The 20,328-nt window shown below is 37.1% G+C and overlaps 1 long non-coding RNA gene across 1 annotated transcript in view; it reads left to right on the top strand.

Moving 5' to 3' along the window:
- Positions 1–1,802, top strand: part of LOC309801473 — a 9,409-nt gene extending 7,607 nt beyond the window's left edge. Inside the window, exon 3 of the long non-coding RNA XR_014293598.1 lies at positions 1,701–1,802. This is a non-coding gene — a long non-coding RNA (uncharacterized lncRNA). The remainder of the gene's footprint in view (positions 1–1,700) is intronic.
- The last annotated feature ends 18,526 nt before the right edge of the window (positions 1,803–20,328 follow it).

Below are 20,328 nucleotides of genomic sequence, written 5' to 3'. Positions count from 1 at the left end.
GTGGGACCTTCCCAGACTGGGGCACGAACCCGTGTCCCCTGCATCGGCAGGCGGACTCTCAACCACTGCGCCACCAGGGAAGCCTGTAGAGTTTTAAAAATACTTTTTAAAAAACTTTTTAAAGTTTTAAAATACTTTTAAAAGAAGTATTAGATTTAAGAAGGGAAATAGATCATAAGAGATTAATCTCATTAGCATGAGATTCATACTTTGACACACTTAACACAAAATTCTGTCTTTAGGAGTATATGGCATAGAAAAGTCAAACCCAACCTGAAAATTTTAAGTGCAGATAAAAAGTGAAGGTTGTCAGGGTCATCCTTCCATTTCTCTTAAAAAATTAAAAGAGAGAGAAGTGGATAGGGAAATGTAATCCACTTTAAGTCACATGCCAAAAAATGACCAGCTTTACAATGACAGATTCTTCTACTCTAGGCAGGCTTCTCAGATACTGAGAACAGTATCTGACCCTTGGGAGGTATGCAAATGATTGCCCATTAATCTGAAGTGAATCATTCAGCATTCATTCAACAAGTAGATATTTCGATATCGTTTATTGATGGATAGTGAATTACAGTTCTAATAAGATTTTCAAATGAAAATTCTGGACATAAGTCATGAATAGAAGCTCTCTTTAAGGAAAGGAATGATGAAAAAAGAGAGAAATAAGAAGTCCCATTAGATGTCCTTAAACATATGGATATGTGTTCCAGCCATTGCATTTAAGGAGAAAAGAAAAGAAGAAGAGAAAATTCTGCTTTAGAATTCTGGACTTTTCAGGAGCCACTCAGGAGCTTCATCTTATCCAGACTTGGTGCAAATCAGCACCAGTTCAACATCAAATCAATGGACTGAATTGTTCCTCTTTGGTGTGGACAGCTCTCAAGGGCTTGGGAGAGTCTGAGCATGAGGGTATGTGATATGCCAAGGGGCAGTTAGCTGAGCTGAATCCTTTGTAAATACATATTTTGCTATGCAAAATTTCTGTTTAAGACACAGGGCTATTTGAAATAAAGAAGAAGCTTAGCTGGGCCTCCACCTCAAACTCAAAACAAAACCTCTTTTAAGCTCTAAAAATATTTGGCTAAACATGCTTTTAATGACTCCAGTTTTTGAGATTTGGGTCTGCCCCAAATCAATGACAGTGATTAAGTACCCACTGGGTACAATGTACTAGTGAGTTCAGGGGTCTATGGGGACTTACAAAGAAAGCAATGAATTCGTCCCTGTCCCCTGAGAGCTTATGGCTCAATAGAAAAAGGACTACCAAATAATTGCTTACAAGAAATGCTAGACTAGAGCAGGCTTTCAGCCAAATTGCTAAAAAAAAAAAAAAAAGAAAAAAAGAAAAAAAAAATCCCAAACTGTGTAATCAGTGTGCTTGTTGGCAGAATTTTTCCATTCAAAGATCCCTCTCTGCCTGCTTTGTGTCTTACACCAAGTCTCATGTGGCACACGCAGGAGCCCTGTACTCCAGGAGGCCGCCCACAGGACACACCCGTGCCCTCACAGAGCAGGGCCAGAAGCTGATGTGTTCCTTACTTGATATTTATGTTATCTTCCAGGCTGATAGAAGTTATTATTGCATTACCATTGTAAGGATTTTCTGGCTGAAGAAAGTCAAATAAAGTTGCTATTAATTTCTGAGCCTAGAAACCAGTGCAGCATTGCTGATGATTGCTCTTTCTAATTATTTGCAGATGACCACAGTCATGTCCATGTGCAGATGAAATGGCAGATTTCCAGCACTAGTTTTTTTTTCTTTATTTATTTTTAACACCCAATTTGTTTACTGGTTACTTTAGTCAAGCTAACTTGGACTAAGGAGAATGAAGATGGCAGTGACTGCAAGAAGGAAACTTGTGACTTACATAACAAGTATCAGAACCATAAACTTGACTGGGACATACTAACAATGTGAACCACCTTCTTACTTTCAAGTGGGGCCGTCCTTAGACAATTGAAACTTTTCATATATATATATATGTATATATATATGAAGTATATATATACATATATATGTAATATAGGTATATATATTTTTAAAAACCAATTAAATTTTTATGGGCTTATATATATATTTATATGTATATTATATATATATGTATATTATATATATATATATATATATATATATAATATACATATATATATATATCTCCCCATGAAGCATACCTCCCCGCTATGGTTTTCATGCCCTTGTGTAGGCCATACCCGCATTGTCTCTGGGCTCATTGAGATATAATCAAGCTTGATGCCGAGGCTTAGTAAGCACTTTCACATTGGGGCTTGTCATCTTGTAATATTTGCTGTTGGAGCCCTGAGCCACAATGTAAAGTGGTCTACTCTGCCAGAGAGACCCCCATAGAGAGAAAGGTAGCTAGTGAGCCCTAGATGTAACAGTCATCCCTCTGAGGAGCCCCACATGTGACTGGAGAGACAATCTTAAAAAGTTCAGCCCTTGTCCAGCCAAGCTGGTCAACCCACAGGATCATAAGAACAATAAAATACTGTTATTGTAAGCTACTAAGTTTGGGTAAGTGGTGTGTTACACAGTAATAGGTAACTGAAAAAACCATGTATGTATAGCATATTTATGAGTAAAACAAAGTAAATAAACTTTAATGTACATTTTAATATAATTAACAAATAATTGTAAAGCAAACACCTATGTAACCACTACCCAGGTCAAGAAATAGAACATTACTAGCACTCAAATACATTCTTTTTCTTTTTTTTCAAACACATTCTGTATGCTCTTTCCTCTCATAACACCCCCGCCCATAGGTAACCATTCTAATGACTTTTGTGACTTTAATTGCTTAACATTTCCTTACAGTTCTACCACTAATGTATACATTCTTAAATATTATGGTTCATTTTACCTGTTTTGAATTTTCTATGAATGGAGTCACTCTGTATGTAATATTTTATGACTTGCTTCATTTGCTGAATTTATATTTGCAATACTCACCCATACTGACACACATAGCTGTAGTTAGCTCATTTCCACTGTTGCATAGCAGTCCATCCTGTGAAAATAACAGTGTTGTTTTTTTTATTCATCCTACTCTAAATGGACATTTGGGTTGTTTTGATGAGCATTCTGGACATGCTACTATGAACATCTTCATCTCGCATCCTGACACATGAGTTTCTCTTTGGCAACAGTTCTCAAAGGGTGATCCAGAGACTGCCGGGGTTCCCAGGACAGTCTCAGGGGGTCCATGAGGGCAAAACAATTTTCGTGATAATACTGAGATATTATTTTTCTTTTCCACTCTCAGTCTCTCATGAATGTAGAGTGGAAATTTCCAGAGGCTACATGACATGTGATACCGCACCAAGTCAAAAGCAGAAGCAAATATGAGAATCCAGCTGTCGTCTAGTCACCCAGACATTAAAGAGATTTGCTAAATGTAAAACCATGCCATTCTTCTCCCTAATTTTTTGGGGGGGTTGGAAATTATAGTTATCTTGATTAAAATATGTTAATGTTTATTTTAATATTATTTTAACAACATTGTTTTCTAATGAATTAATACATATTTTAATTTTTTTCTTAGTTTTGATTTCAAATACAGTAAATACCTACAGATTTGACTCACATAAACAAAGTTCTTAATAATTTTTAAGAGTATAAAGGTGTCCTGAGAGCAAAAGATTTGAGAATCACTACTCTGGGTCATGAGGTATATACATCTTAAAATTTCATACATAGTGCCAATCTGTTTTCTAAAGATATTATATGTTTTTTCTCTCCCATCAGCAGCATATGAGTTTCCACTGCTTCATATACTCATCAACACTTGGTTTTGTCAGATTTCTGTTTTCAAATCTGGTGGAGTATAAATGTTTCTCCTTGTAGTTTGGTTTTGCATTTCGCTGATTACTAATAAGATTATATCTCTTTTCAAAGGTGTATTGGCCATTTAGACTTCTTTTATGAACTACGTATTTAAGCTTTTTGTCCATTTTTTCTATTCCATTTCCTTTTTCTTATTGATATGTAAAAATCTCATACATTCTGAATACACTCTCTTTGCCAATTATACATGTTGAAAGTATGTGTTAAAAGCACACTACATGTTGTCTTAGTCTCTCTATGATTTTCTTTTTTTAAAATAAATTTATTTATTTATTTATTTGGCTGCATTGGGTCTTCATTGCTGCACGGGGGCTTTCTCTACTTGCAGCGAACGGGGGCTAGTCTTTGTTGCAGTGCATGGGTTTTTCACTGCAGTGGTTTCTCTTGTGGAGCACAGGCTCTAGGCGTGCAGGCTCAGTAGTTGCGGCTCACGAGCTCTAGAGCACAGGCTCAGTTGTTGTGGTGCATGGGCTTAGCTGCTCCCCGGCATGTGGGATCTTCCCAGACCAGGGCACGAACCCGTGTCCCCTGCTTTGGCAGGCAGATTCTTTTTTTTTTTTTTTTTTTCTTTTTTTTTGCGGTATGCGGGCCTCTCACTGTTGTGGCCTCTCCCGCCGCGGAGCACAGGCTCCGGACGCGCAGGCCCAGCGGCCATGGCTCACGGGCCCAGCCGCTCCGCGGCATATGGGATCCCCCCAGACCGGGGCACGAACCCGTATCCCCTGCATCGGCAGGCGGACTCTCAACCACCGCGCCACCAGGGAGGCCCATGGCAGGCAGATTCTTAACCACTGCGCCACGAGGGAAGTTCTCTCTATGATTTTCTGATGAACAAAAGTATTTAATTTAACACAGTCAAACTTATCAATCTTTTAGTCTGTGGTTATTCAAAGAAATCCTTTCCTGTCCTGAGGTTATTTTTGTTTACTTGAAGTTATTCTTGTTTATGTTCATAAAATCTTCATAGTTTTTACTTTCAGATTTCAGCTTTAACCCTACCTGGAATTTATTTTTATGTATGGCCTAATATAAGACCCCACTTTCATTTATTTCCCACCTGGATATCTAATTGTCCTTGTATCATTTCTTGAAAATTTCTTTTCCCCAGTAATCTCTCATGCCACCTTTGTTGCCTTTCAGGTGCCAGTCTTCTAGTGGGCCTGTTTCTGGGTCTCTTTAATCTATTTCACTGGTTTATTTGTTTGTCCCCGTGCAAAACCACATTGTCTTAATTACTGTCTTTATAATAATTCTGGATATATGGTAAAGCAAGTTCCTCCCACATCCTTGTTCTTCAAAAGTGTCTTGTCTCCTTGGCCCCCTCTTGTATTTTAATCTTCCTCTAACTAGCAATCATGTGAGGTGTGGGGAGTGGTGCATTAGACACAACAGTAGGTAACCATCTGTAGGTAGCAGATGAGTGCAGAAGTGAGCAATTAGGACCCACAAAGATTTTGTTGATTTTTAGTCTAATAAATAAAGAAATATGTCAATGGCTTCTCTTAAGAGTAAATTTCACCTATTAATAATAAAAATGAATTGGGTTGAGAAATTCCTTTTCTGTTAGTCTTACTTGATTTATTGGGCTGGATCTGATAAGCTAATGAAATTCAAGCAAAGGAGGAGACAAGCATGGCTTTCATTTTTCTAAATCTGTGGTTAGAGCCTTTATTTATACACAACCTACAGAGCTGGAACACAGTAAGTACCTAATAAATAGAGATTGCATGAATGAACGACCTCATCATTATTATGAGTCAGAACTCTGCAACTTAAAAAGAATCTTTAAATATGCTTCTAAAAAATTTAATCATTAAGATGAAATATTCAGTCCTCTCTGTTTTAAAACAAATGGCTTCCCTCACTTTAATTTTTCACCCACACCAAGTTGCTATCTTCTTTTACAAATATTGAATTAAGAATCTACTTTCTCGCTAACTCTTCGTTCTCAATCCTGTGAAATTTGGCTTTCACCCCTCTATTTCTTCAGCCACTGCTGTCTCAAAGGTTAATGTTCTCCAAGTTGTCAGATTCAAAGCTTTTTCTCTGATGATAAATAGGGTCCTTTATCAAGGATGATAACTCCTTATAACTCTATTGTCAACTCCTTTTATGAATATTTTATCCTTGCTGAGAAAGGATTGCTAATAATCACTGGGCATAGCTCAAATGCCGGCATCTATATGAGACCTTCCCTGATCACCCTCTCTGGGAATGATCTCACCTTCCTTAAGATGCCTGTCTATTTGCCTGAACTATAATTTCCCAAACTGTGATACATATTACACCAGTGTCCAGATACACTCTATTAGTCAGCTGTGAAAATCTCCAGCACCAAGTAAGTCCAGAAAGCTCTATACTAAAACCCCTCATGCACAGTGATAATACATATTAGCATGTTAAATCTTCAGATAAGTCCTATAATAAAGAAAGCTTAGTTCAGCAATCTTGGGTGTTTTTGGCATGAAATCCTTTTTACTTGTAACACCTGCTAACATCTCAAGTGGACATGAACCATGTGTGTCAAACATGATTTAAAAAATGATACTCAGCTATTCATTTGACTCTTCTGGGGCATCAAATTTTAAGTACTTGCATACACACTTTTCTCCCTCTCTAGAATAGAAGTGATCTCAAAGCTGGAACCTTGTCCTATAAACTTTGGTGTCCCCATGAAACCATCTTCTTTTCCAAGAGTTTCTAAAACAAATATTCAGACACAGACAAAGTTATCAGCCTATAGTCCTGGACACTATGGAGAGATTACAATTCTGAATCTGGGGGATTTCATTTATAATCCAGTAAGAGTTATTAGCTTAAGGTCGTAGCGAAAAGTTTAGCTATCCTACATGAGTTGAAACTGAGAATAACCATAAGAGCCCAAACATGGTATTAAGCTATGTTGAGATAGTTTAAGAAAAGAAAACATGGCATAGTCAAGTCACATTCCTGGGTGTATAGCATGTGGCTATACAGTAATCTGTCCAGATGAGTGTGTTGTAGAAAATGGCCTGTTGATCGTGTGCATGAGAGGCCCTTGGGAGAGCTTGTTAAAACACAGATGCCTGAGCCCTACTACAGATCCACTGGATTATTTGGGACTTGGACCCCGGGGTATCTGCGAATTTATTTTAATAAGATTCTTAAATTATGTGATGCACATTGAAGTTTGAGAACAACTGCTTTATATGTATAAGGTTTGGCATGTTCAAAGGAAATACTTCTCACTTTACATTTTAAGAAAGCAGTTGCCTTTGGAAACAACATATTTATTCCAGTGACGTTGCTGTTTCTCAGTCCAAACATTTTTTGTGACTACGCCTTTTGTGTTGCCATAACGGCCTCTAAAACATTCTTTGGTATCTTCTCAGTGCTGCAAATCTGTACTTTTAAAGAATGGATTTGAATGTTAACAACAGTCATGATCATTTTGAAGCACGTGAATGAGGTAAATGACCAAGCCATGTAATATGGTTGGGGACCTAATTAGGGTGTGATTATGAGCAAATTAAAACCAAAGTTTTCTTGGGTGTCTCTCATAAAATACGAAGATGAGTAAGTTTAACAAAACCTATGCATATTTTCACAATCACTATATTTATTTTTAATGAAAATTGTTAAAATATTACATTTGGCTTGTAGAAACAAATATTCAAAATGTTCTGTTTCTAAACATTCTTGAAAATACATTTATGAATTTTTGTTATACCAGAAACACATACATGCAGACATTAATTCAACATGATGCCTCAAATTTAAACCATGTTGATGACTTTTTAGCACAGATATTTTCAGATCAAGTTTTCAAAGTATGAAATCAAGAGAGTTACAATACAGGCTGGAAGGGACCCATAAGGACAGCATTCCCCAATTTTGAATTATACTTTCACTCATCTTGATGATGTAAATTCATTGTTTTATTATTTTAAATTAATTTTTATTGGAGTATAGTTGATTTACAATGCTGTGCTAGTTTCAGGTGTACAGCAAACTGAATCAGTTAAACATGTACATCTATCCACTCTTTTTTAGATTCTATTCCCATATAGGCCATTACAGAACATTGAGAAGAGTTCCCTGTGCTATACAGTAGGTTCTTCTTAGTTATCTATTTTATAGGTTGGTGTGTAGATGTCCATCCCAATCTTCCAATTTATCTCTCCCCCACCCCCATCTTTCCCCCTTGGTAACCATAAGTTTGTTTTCTACATCTGTGACTCTATTTCTGTCTTGTTAATAGGTTCATTTGTATGTCAAATTTTTTTGTCCTGATTTCTGTTTTGACTGCAGGTTCTGCCCTAGGTTCTTGGTTTCTGAATCCTGCTGCCTCCAATGAGCTCAGTTATTTGAGCAGCTCACCACAGATTCACATTTTCCTGGCACCGAGGAGAGAATAGCAATGGCCAGTCATCAACAAATCAGTAGAGATGGCCCCTGACTTATGATGGTTCAACGTGTGATTTTTCTACTTTATGATAGTGCAAAAGGGATACACATTCAGTAGAAACCTTACTTCAAATTGTGACTTTTTATATTTTCCCAGGTTAGTGATATGTGATGTGACCCTCTCTCATGGTGCTGGGCAGCAGCAGCCACAGCTCCTAGTCAACCACACAGTCATGAGGGTAAACAACTGATGCTCTTACAACCATTCTGTGCCAGACAATTATTCTGTTTTTCACTTTCAGTACAGTATTCACTAAATTACATGAGATATTCAACACTTTATTATAAAATAGACTTTGTGTTAGATGATTTTGCTCAGCTATAGGCTAATGTAAGTGTTCTGAGCACATTTAAGGTAGGCTAGGCTAACCTGTGATGTTCGGTAAGTTAGGTGTATTAAATGCATTTTCAACTTACAATATTTTCACCTAACAATGGGTTTATTGGGACTAACCCCATCATAAGTCAAGGAAGATCTATATATGATTTGTTAGGTTTATGGATTAAATACCATTGTAATTTTCTAGGCCTTTTGTGGTCTAAACAAGTTTATAAAAACACTCTCAACACTATGGAAACAATAAAAAATTCTCAAAGCAGTGTTTCCTTAGCTAAATTTCCTTTTAAGAATATCTTACTGAGAGTAACTTTGAATTTAAAACTTAAGCCTTAGTTTTGTCATCTGTAAAATATACGTAATAGTGAGATGACTTCAAGTTCTTGAAAGAATTACATGAAATAATTCAAGTAAAAAAATAATTCAGGGCTTCCCTGGTGGCGTAGTGGTTGAGAGTCTGCCTGCCGATGCAGGGGACACGGGTTCGGGCCCCAGTCCAGGAAGATCCCACATGTCGCAGAGTGGCTGGGCCCGTGAGCCATGGCCGCTGAGCCTGAGCGTCTGGAGCCTGTGCTTCGCAACGGGAGAGGCCACAACAGTGAGAGGCCCGCGTACCACAAAAATAAAAAATAAAAAAAAATAATTCAAGTGTGTCACACTGTGCTGTTAGCTATTGTTACTATTATCATGTAAATGTTAGCTATTATTACTATTATGTAAAGCAACCAGCACGGTACTTGACATATGTGGTTGAATAAAACAAAGGTAGCTATTAATATTGTTATTATTATTTTTTAATTACTGATGAAATAGGCAGGAATATACTTTAATCAAAAATTTAATTGACTCAGTGATTATACACCCCAGAGTAGACACACTGTCAAATTCTTAGTTTTGGGGCACTGCCTAAAGTATTTTTTATTCTAAATAAATATTATTAAAAGCATGGATTCCGTTGTTGAGTCTGACTTTCTGATTGGAATTAGAGCATATGTAAAAAATGTCACTAAATGCTGAGATTTCCTAAGACTTTAGTCTAGTACTTTCCCACTAGGGAAAAGACAATCAAGAAATTAAACTGAGGCCTTATGCATTTAAATAAATGTTTACAAAGGCTAAAGAATGATCAGTTTATTCACAACTAGTAAAAATAACCTAGGGTGAAGAAAGATGACACAGGCATCGTATATTCCAAGCCAGACCCACTTTTTAAATTCTAACTTGATGGTCAAAAATAGTTTAGCAAACTCACTTCTACGTTTTCCCTTTTTCTCAAAATACTGTGCCCTTCTGTACTTCTTGGCTCTTACCAGAGCAGAGGGAACAAAACTGCCAAAATATCATAAGATGGGTCGCTCTCAAGGGTACTTCTTGTCAAGCAAGAAGTGCCAGAAATCTTGTCGAATGGCCAATACAAATTTTCTTTTGCAGACTCTAGAGGTTTGCATCTGCATACACATCTGCATTTTCTGAGTGCTGGGCCAAACTGAAACGTTCAGTTTATCCATTGCTAATAAACATGTCAGCAGTTTCTTTGCACTCACATCTGTTGTGAAAAATGTTATCTTTCCTGAAGTGTATTTATTTTGTCTTTAATACCAGCTTTCATGGATTACAAAATAGAGATATGCTTTCACTTAACCAATTCAATAGCATATGTTGGAAGGTGCCCCACAAGAGTGATGAGATAAATTAAATATGTGTATTATATCTTGGGTCCTGAAAAGGAAATCAAATGTAAAGAATAACAGCGACTCTCAGGAAGGCCATGCCAGTGGAAACAATTTGCCTCTTAAGTTCATCTCAAAATCTATCAAGACACTCTATGCATCACAGGAATTCAACAAAAAGTTTAAAAAAAAAATCTATTATCAGTTTTTTCATTATAAAGCCTGTCTTCAGTCAAGCTGATGACTTTCTTTCCCAAGGAAACAACTCCCAAGCACTTGCCTCTCATTCTATATTCACCAGAATACCTGCCCTGCCAACTTTACTAAGATTAGGGTTGTTAGAAGATCAATTGGGGTTTGGTTTATTAAGATGCTTTAAAAAGAAAATTTTTAACTATCATATAGATGGTAAATAATTGCCAACATTTTCTCCCCTTTCTGTTCTTTCATTTTATTCCACAGTCTTTTTATTTCCATTTTCCAAGGGTACATTCTATCTCCAGCAACTCTCCTTGCCTTTCGCCACCAATATCCCAGAAAGGTTATGTTTCTCACACAGGTAAAGAATAGCATATTTGGAAATTTACCAGTATATAGTTTAAAGAAGCAAGTAGGAAAAGCCTGATAACAGGTGTGTGGTAAATGTGATTAGGGTTATCAGAGATGTAACTGTGTCCACTTCAGACTCTTCTTCTGAGGTTATGGATATTCCTAGTACCACACACCACTCTCTGAAATCCAAAGCACTTCTGGTAAAGTCAAGAAGGGAATGGGGTGGAATTCCCCCACCCCACTACTCTGTCCCTTCAGCCCTGTAACATAAACCAGCAAATGGTGTACTCATATGTGAAGTTCTTTGCTAAAGAATTAAGTCAATATCAGAAAGAAATGTACCATTTAATGGACAGTGATTAGTTAATAATAGAAAAAAACAAAAAATTTAAATAGGATCAAAAAAAGTCAAAAATTTCTTTTAAAAAATGCTTGATTTCGTTAGTAACTAGGGAAATGCATATTTCATAACACCATAAATGAGACATAATTTTTCACACACACACACACACACACACACACACAAATTAACAAAACAAACAAAAAAGGCCCTGTTTCTATAGTGTAGTGGTTATTACGTTCGCCTCACACAAAAAACTTGGCCAATCCAAATGTTGTTGAGAATGTAGAGTAAATAGAAATATAAGTTGGTACAACCATTTTAGGAAATAACTCAGTATTATCTAGTTATGTTGAAAGTACTTGTAGCCTATGACCTAGGAATTTTCCTCTTAATTTTACAACCTACTAAAACTATTTAATAAATAAACCAGGATATATACATATATATATATATCCATAACAGCTATTTTTATAATAGCAAATAACTGAAAATAACCCATATATCTGTCAAGTAAAAGTAGAAGGAATTAGTAAATTGTGGTATAGTTACATAATAGAATTTCTTGCATTAATGAAAATTAATTAAGCACCGTGTATTGATAAGCATTAATTTAAAAAATAGTAAGAAAGAAAAGCACGTCACAGAGGCTATATACATCTGATGCTATATTTGTAACCCTCAACAAAAGCAAAACTAAGCATCTCTTATGTATGCATAAATGGTAAAACCATTAAAAAATGGAATAACAAAAACATTTTGAAGGGATAGGAACGCATGTGCAATCAGGAGGAGCCTAAAAGTGCTTCAACAATATTAACAATATTCTATTCCTTGAGCTTGATAGTGTACACATACATTAATATTATCATTATTTTTTAAAACTGCACACAATGAGTATATTCAAGAGTTGTAGAAATGAACTAAGTTGACTGACATATATAATTTCATATCCATATATTTCAAATGTAATAAATATAGAAAGTAAGGAAAGCAAAAACGGGTCAAGAATTTAGGATGTATTAATAGAAAGAAGACGTGACGCTCAGGGGAACTTAGCAGAGTACTGTGTGCAAGGACTAGATAAACAAACATGTCAATAAAGACCAAGGGCAGTAAAGAGGTGACAATGAAAGTGTCAGATTATTTAGGCTTCTTGAAGAGCAATTTTGATCTGGAGTCAAAAAGTGTTGAATATGGAGCCAAGACAGAAATATCTAAAGAGAGCTAAAGAGCATAAGTGGATTTAGACCAAAATGGGGAGGAAGGCAGTGAGTAAGGGTGAGGTAAGCAAAGCCTTAATTCTAGGAGAAATGGGCACCATTAAAGGGAATTTTGGAACTTTTCCAGTGTTAAAGCTGCATCAAAACTCTGTTGCTCTTTAAGAATGTACCATTAACATTTCTGTTCACATGGGATCAAATTTTCCATTTATATGAACCTGGAGTGTATAAAACATGTTCTCATGATGGCCTTTTATAGAGATGAAGTAAATGGACTAAGGGGTGATATGTGAGCTTCTTCCTCCAGAAGTAGTAAGGCAACGCTTTGTAAGGTTTCAAAGGACAGCAGAGGGGCACATGTTAGGTCACCAAAGACGAAAAAATGACTATATCACAATCAGAATATCTACATTTATTGTAAATCAACTATACTCCAATAAAATTAAAATTTAAAAAATATACAGAACAAAAAACATTATAATAGTAACATCAAAGATCACCGATCACAGATCACCATGACAAATATAATAATAATGAAAAAGTTTGAAAGATTGCAAGCATTACCAAAATGTGAAAATGGACACAGAGACACAAAGTGAGCAATTGCTGTTGGAAAAATGGCACCAATAGACTTGCTCAGTATGGGGTTGCCACAAACCTTCCATTTGTAAAAAATGCAGTATCTGTGAAGCACAATAAATCAAGGTATGCTTATCCTCTCTTTTTTTTTTTTTTTTTTTTTTTTTTGCAGCACGCGGGCCTCTCACTCTTGTGGCCTCTCCCATTGCGGAGCACAGACTCCGGACGCGCAGGCTCAGCGGCCATGGCTCACGGGCCCAGCCGCTCCGCAGCATGTGGGATCCTCCCGGACCGGGGCACGAACCCGTGTCCCCTGCATCGGCAGGTGGGCTCTCAACCACTGCGCCACCAGGGAAGCCCTGCCTATCCTCTCTTAACAACAACAACAACAAAAGGATATCTACGTTTAGTGTTTATTTTCAAACAGACCTAGGAGATTGGGAAGTCACACCTTTTTTTTCTGTGCTCCAATTCTTTCATCCGTAAGATAGAAAGGTGGGCCTCTGCTTTCTTCAACATTTTCTAGACCTAACATGTGACAATGCTAGGATTCATAAATTTAATGATTCAATTCTAATTGAGGCTTCTATGTTCAAACAATTTTCTAAAAGCTAAAAGAGAAAAATGTCCACAGAGACTTTTATTTCCCCCGGTTTTTCTTCTCCCATTTTGGCTTAGCAAGCCCTGCTTTCTCTAGGAAAGCCATGTACTGGTGGCTCACCAGGCAATCACCTTTTCTTGCTTTGAAGTCCTACCCACCGCTACACCATCATTGGACACTGGACACTATTCTTGAAATATTTTTGTGGAACTGGCACACTAAGTAGCTCAGCCTGGAGTGCCCCTTCAAAGTGCCCCTAGAAAGTGCCTTGCAAAGTTAAAGGCAATAGAGTCTCTTTGGTTTCAGTAAAGAATGCTTGAAGGTGAGGATATCACATTTTTTCCCTTCTTTCAACTCATGGAATTTGTTTTTATGGCCTTCAAAAATGAAACAATTTTTATCTTAAAAGAAAAATTTCTCCTGCTCTTAATATGCCAGCATTTGAAAATCAATATATAGTGGCAAATAACGTGGGAAATAGACATGCAGAACACTTAATAATGATTGAATACATAAAGCATTTTTCTTCTGTTGTTATGTGACAGCCTGATGAGTTTCAACTTCCTGCTCGCTGCACAGGCTCTAAACTTCCAATTCTGGGATTTTTCCTTTTCTGTTTCTTCCCTGCCTCCCCATCTTCTTCTTGCCTCCTCCTTCTCTTTGGGAATAGACAAGTGGTTTTGATTACATACTAGCTGCAAACTTTATATCTCCCACTTCAATAGTTACACATCATAAACAGAAGAGCGAACTTCAGACTCCATTAAGACAAAGGTTGGTCTGGATTGTTGGGAGGCCTTTCATGTTAGCACAGTTTAAAAAAAAAAAAAAGAAGTTTCTATAGGAAAAAGGAATGTACTGGGCCTGGCTAGAGATAATGCTCTGACTACCAACCACTCAGTCTAAAGAGTGATAAGATCTCATTCCAGTCAAGGCAAGAGTGAAGCCTGGAGCCCAGGACTGATACAGCCCCAGCAGGACTTGCTCAACCCAGTGAGAGTTTTAATATGTGAGGACCAATAAATATCTAAATGTTAAGCAAGGATAGCCAGAGCCTGTATGAAAACACTGTGCAATGTGCTTGAATCTACTGATTCTGATTCTCCCTTCTCTACTCTGACGTTTTCTCTTGAATTTTCTTTTATAAATGAGGTTCTATTATTGTCATAGTGCTCAGGTAACCAAATTGGAAACAGAAGGAGCAAGACAGTGCTTTTTATTCTTTATACCTTAATTCTGAGTACATTTAATTCATTATAATATAATAATTTTTATTGAGCCCCTACTAGTAACAGGTACTGTTTTAGGTGCCGGAGATACATCTTTAAGAAGGTAGATAGGATCTCTGTGCTTTTGGAGTCACTATTCTAAATAGGTGGGGCAAATACATAAAATAACAAGATGTTTTCAGATAGTGGTGAAGGTTATGCAGAAATAAATAGGGTAATAGCAGGGTGGTGGAGAAACAGATCTCAGATAGGATGTTCAGGGCCAGAATCTCTGCCTTTGATCTGAGAGCTCAATGAGAAGTTTATGGTGGACAGGTGAAAGTTATTCTCAGCATGAGGAAGAGGAAGTCCAAAATCTCTAAGAGAAGTTGATGCCACTGACCTGTTCTAGGAACAGAATGAAGGCCGTAGGGCTAGAGCAGGAAGGGGAGGGGCAAGAGATGATATCCGAAAAGTAGACATTGTTGTGAACTGAACTGTGTCCTCTAAGAAGATTTTGAAGTCCTAACTTCCAGTACCTGTTTGAGGATCTTATTTGGAAATAGGGTTTTTGCATGTTAACATGAAGTCACTAGGATGGGCTCTCAGCCAATATGACTGTGTCCTTTGTAAGACAGGAAAATAGGAAATTTGTATATGGAAATAGACATGCACAAGGAGACTACCATGTGATGAATGCAGGGGTTGGGATAATGCATCTACAAGGCAAGGAGCACCAAAGATTGCCAGCAACCCACCAGAAGTTAGGAGAAATGCATAGGACAGATTGTCCCTAGCACCTGTCAGAAGGAACTAACACTGCTGACATCTTAATTTCAGATTTCTAGTCTCCAGAACTGTGAGGCAATGAGTTTCTGCTGTTTAAGTCACCCAGTTTGTGGCACTTTGCTATATCTGCCCTAGGAAACTAACATAGGCAGGGACAAATGCCCTGGACATTTATGTTTTAGTCTAAGTGCAATGAGAAGATACTGAAAAGCTTTAAGTATGATCTGATGGATACCTTTGGAAAGATTATATCAATGTTGCCATCTGGTCCCGGCAGTATAACCATGGAGAGCTTGATGATTTCCCTAAAAGAAGCTCAATAGAACTTTATAGAGTCATTAGAGAGCAACCATCATATCTAGGATAGTTGTCGCAATTCTTAAGCATTAACATTTACCCTTCTCAATCTTTAAAAGCAACTCTTTGGATAGAAGTTTTTTTTTTTTTTTTTTTTACATCTTTATTGGAGTATAATTGCTTAACAATGGTGTGCTAGTTTCTGCTTTATAACAAAATGAATCAGTTATACATACACATATGTTCCCATATCCCCTCCCTCTTGTGTCTCCCTCCCAACCTTCCTATCCCACCGCTCCAGGCGGTCACAAAGCACCGAGCTGATCTCCCTGTGCTATGCGGCTGCTTCCCACTAGCCATCTACCTTACGTTTGGTAGTGTATATATGTCCATGCCTCTCTTTCGCTTTGTCACAGCTTACCCTTCCCCCTCCCCATATCCTCAAGTCCATTCTCTAGTAGGTCTGTGTCTTTATTCCTGTCTTACCCCTAGGTTCTTCATGACGTTTTTTTTCTTAAATTCCATATATATGTGTCAGCATAAGGTATTTGTCTTTCTCTTTCTGACTTACTTCACTCTGTATGACAGACTCTAGGTCCATCCACCTCATTACAAATAGCTCAATTTCATTTCTTTTTATGGCTGAGTAATATTCCATTGTATATATGTGCCACATCTTCTTTATCCATTCATCCGATGATGGACACTTAGGTTGTTTCCATCTCCGGGCTATTGTAAATAGGGCTGCTATGAACATTTTGGTACATGTCTCTTTTTGAATTATGGTTTTCTCGGGGTATATGCCCAGTAGTGGGATTGCTGGGTCATATGGTAGTTCTATTTGTAGTTTTTTAAGGAACCTCCATACCGTTCTCCATAGCGGCTGTACCAATTCACATTCCCACCAGCAGTGCAAGAGTGTTCCCTTTTTTCCACGCCCTCTCCAGCATTTATTGTTTCTAGATTTTTTGATGATGGCCATTCTGACTGGTGTGAGATGATATCTCATTGTAGTTTTGATTTGCATTTCTCTAATGAGTAAAAATGTTGAGGATCCTTTCATGTGTTTGTTGGCAGTCTGTATATCTTCTGTGGAGAAATGTCTATTTAGGTCTTCTGCCCATTTTTTGATTGGGTTGTTTGTTTTTTTGTTATTGAGCTGCATGTGCTGCTTATAAATTTTGGAGATAAATCCTTTGTCAGTTGCTTCATTTGCAAATATTTTCTCCCATTCTAACAGTTGTCTTTTGGTCTTGTTTATGGTTTCCTTTGCTGTGCAAAAGCTTTGAAGTTTCATTAGGTCCATGTGTTTATTTTTGTCTTTATTTCCATTTCTCTAGGAGGTGGGTCAAAAAGGAGCTTGCTGTGATTTATGTCATAGAGTGTTCTGCCTATGTTTTCAACTAAGAGTTTGATAGTGTCTGGCCTTACATTTAGGTCTTTAATCCATTTTGAGCTTTTTTTGTGTATGGTGTTAGGGAGTGATCTAATCTCATACTTTTACATGTCCCTGTCCAGTTTTCCCAGCACCACTTATTGAAGAGTCTGTCCTTTCTCCACTGTACATTCCTGCCTCCTTTATCAAAGATAAGGTGACCATATGTGCGTGGGTTTATCTCTGGGCTTTCTATCCTGTTCCACTGATCTATCTTTCTGTTTTTGTGCCAGTACCATACTGTCTTGATTACTGTAGCTTTGTAGTCTAGTCTGAAGGCAGGGAGCCTGATTCCTCCAGCTCCATTTTTCGTTCTCAAGATAGCTTTGGCTATTCGGGGTCTTTTGTGTTTCCATACAAATTGTGACATTTTTTGTTCTAGTTCTGTGAAAAATGCCAGTGGTAGTTTGATAGGGATTGCATTGAATCTGTAGATTGCTTTGGGTAGTAGAGTAATTTTCACAATGTTGATTCTTCTAATCCAAGAACATGGTATATCTCTCCATCTGTTTGTATCATCTTTAATTTCTTTCATCAGTGTCTTATGGTTTTCTGCATACAGGTCTTTTGTTTTCTTAGGTAGGTTTATTCCCAGGTATTTATTCTTTTTTTTGCAATGGTAAATGGCAGTGTTTCCTTAATTTCTCTTTCAGATTTTCATCATTAGTGTCTAGGAATGCAAGAGATTTCTGTGCATTAATTTTGTATCCTGCAACTTTACCAAATTCATTGATTAGCTCTAGTAGTTTTCTGGTAGCATCTTTAGGATTCTCTATGTATAGTATCATGTCATCTGCAAACAGTGACAGCTTTACTTCTTCTTTTCTGATTTGGATTCCTTTTATTTCCTTTTCTTCTCTGATTGCTGTGGCTAAAACTTCCAAAGCTATGTTGAATAAGAGTGGTGAGAGTGGGCAACCTTGTCTTGTCCCTGATCTTAGTGGAAATGCTTTCAGTTTTTCACCATTGAGGACGATGTTGGCTGTGGGTTTGTCATATATGGCCTTTAGTATGTTGAGGAAAGTTCCCTCTATGCCTACTTTCTGCAGGGTTTTTTTTTTTTATCATAAATGGGTGTTGAATTTTGTCGAAAGCTTTCTCTGCATCTATTGAGATGATCATATGGTTTTTCTCCTTCAATTTGTTAATATGGTGTATCACGTTGATTGATTTGCATATATTGAAGAATCCTTGCATTCCTGGAATAAACCCCACTTGATCATGGTGTATGATCCTTTTAATGTGCTGTTGGATTCTGTTTGCTAGTATTTTGTTGAGGATTCTTGCATCTATGTTCATCAGTGATATTGGCCTGTAGTTTTCTTTCTTTGTGACATCCTTGTCTGGTTTTGGTATCAAGGTGATGGTGGCCTCGTAGAATGAGTTTGGGAGTGTTCCTCCCTCTGCTATATTTTGGAAGAGTTTGAGAAGGATGGGTGTTAGCTCTTCTCTAAATGCTTGATAGAATTCGCCTGTGAAGCCATCTGGTCCTGGGCTTTTGTTTGTTGGAAGATTTTTTTATCACAGTTTCAATTTCAGTGCTTGTGATTGGTCTGTTCATATTTTCTATTTCTTCCTGATTCAGTCTTGGCAGGTTGTGCATTTCTAAGAATTTGTCCATTTCTTCCAGGTTGTCCATTTTATTGGCATAGAGCTGCTTGTAGTAATCTCTCATGATCTTTTGTATTTCTGCAGTGTCAGTTGTTACTTCTCCTTTTTCATTTCTAATTCTATTGATTTGAGTCTTCTTCCTTTTCTTCTTGATGAGTCTGGCTAATGGTTTATCAATTTTGTTTATCTTCTGAAAGAACCACCTTTAAGTTTTATTGATCTTTGCTATCATTTCCTTCATTTCTTTTTCATTTATTTCTGATCTGATCTTTATGATTTCTTTCCTTCTGCTAACTTTGGGGTGTTTTTATTCTTCTTTCTCTAATTGCTTTAGGTGCAAGGTTAGGTTGTTTATTCGAGATGTTTCCTGTTTCTTAAGGTGGGATTGTATTGCTATAAACTTCCCTCTTAGAACTGCTTTTGCTGCATCCCATAGGTTTTGGGTCATTGTGTCTCCATTGTCATTTGTTTCTAGGTATTTTTTAATTTCCTCTTTGATTTCTCAGTGATCACTTCGTTATTAAGTAGTGTATTGTTTAGCCTCCATGTGTTTGTATTTTTTTCAGATCTTTTCCTGTAATTGATATCTAGTCTCATAGCTTTGTGGTCAGAAAAGATACTTGATACAATTTCAATTTTCTTAAATTTACCAAGGCTTGATTTGTGAGCCAAGATATGATCTATCCTGGAGAATGTTCCATGAGCACTTGAGAAAAATGTGTATTCTGTAGTTTTTGGATGGAATGTCCTATAAATATCAATTAAGTCCATCTTGTTTAATGTATCATTTAAAGCTTGTGTTTCCTTATTTATTTTCATTTTGGATGATCTGTCCATTGGTGAAAGTGGGGTGTTAAAGTACCCTACTATGAATGTGTTACTGTTGATTTCCCCTTTTATGGCTGTTAGTATTTGTCTTATGTATTGAGGTGCTCCTATGTTGGGTGCATAAATATTTACAATTGTTATATCTTCTCCCTGGATCAATCCCTTGATCATTATGTAGTGTCCTTCTTTGTCTCTTCTAGTAGTCTTTATTTTAAAGTCTATTTTGTCTGATATGAGAATTGCTACTCCATCTTTCTTTTGGTTTCCATTTGCATGGAATATCTTTTTCCATCCTCTTACTTTCAGTCTGTATGTGTCTCTAGGTCTGAAGTGGGTCTCTTGTGGACAGCATATATATGGGTCTTGTTTTAGTATCCATTCAGCCAATCTGTGTCTTTTGGTGGGAGCATTTAGTCCATTTACATTAAGGTAATTATTGAAATGTATGTTCCTATTCCCATTTTCTTAATTGTTTTGGGTTCGTTATTGTAGGTCTTTTCCTTCTGTTGTGTTTCTTGCCTAGAGAAGTTCCTTTAGCATTTGT

Source organism: Mesoplodon mirus, assembly GCF_964341445.2.
Source record: "Mesoplodon mirus genome assembly, chromosome: 3".
NCBI lineage: Eukaryota > Metazoa > Chordata > Mammalia > Artiodactyla > Ziphiidae > Mesoplodon > Mesoplodon mirus.
The sequence above is the reverse complement of the archived record's forward strand: the minus strand, read 5'-3'. Positions and strand labels throughout refer to the sequence as shown.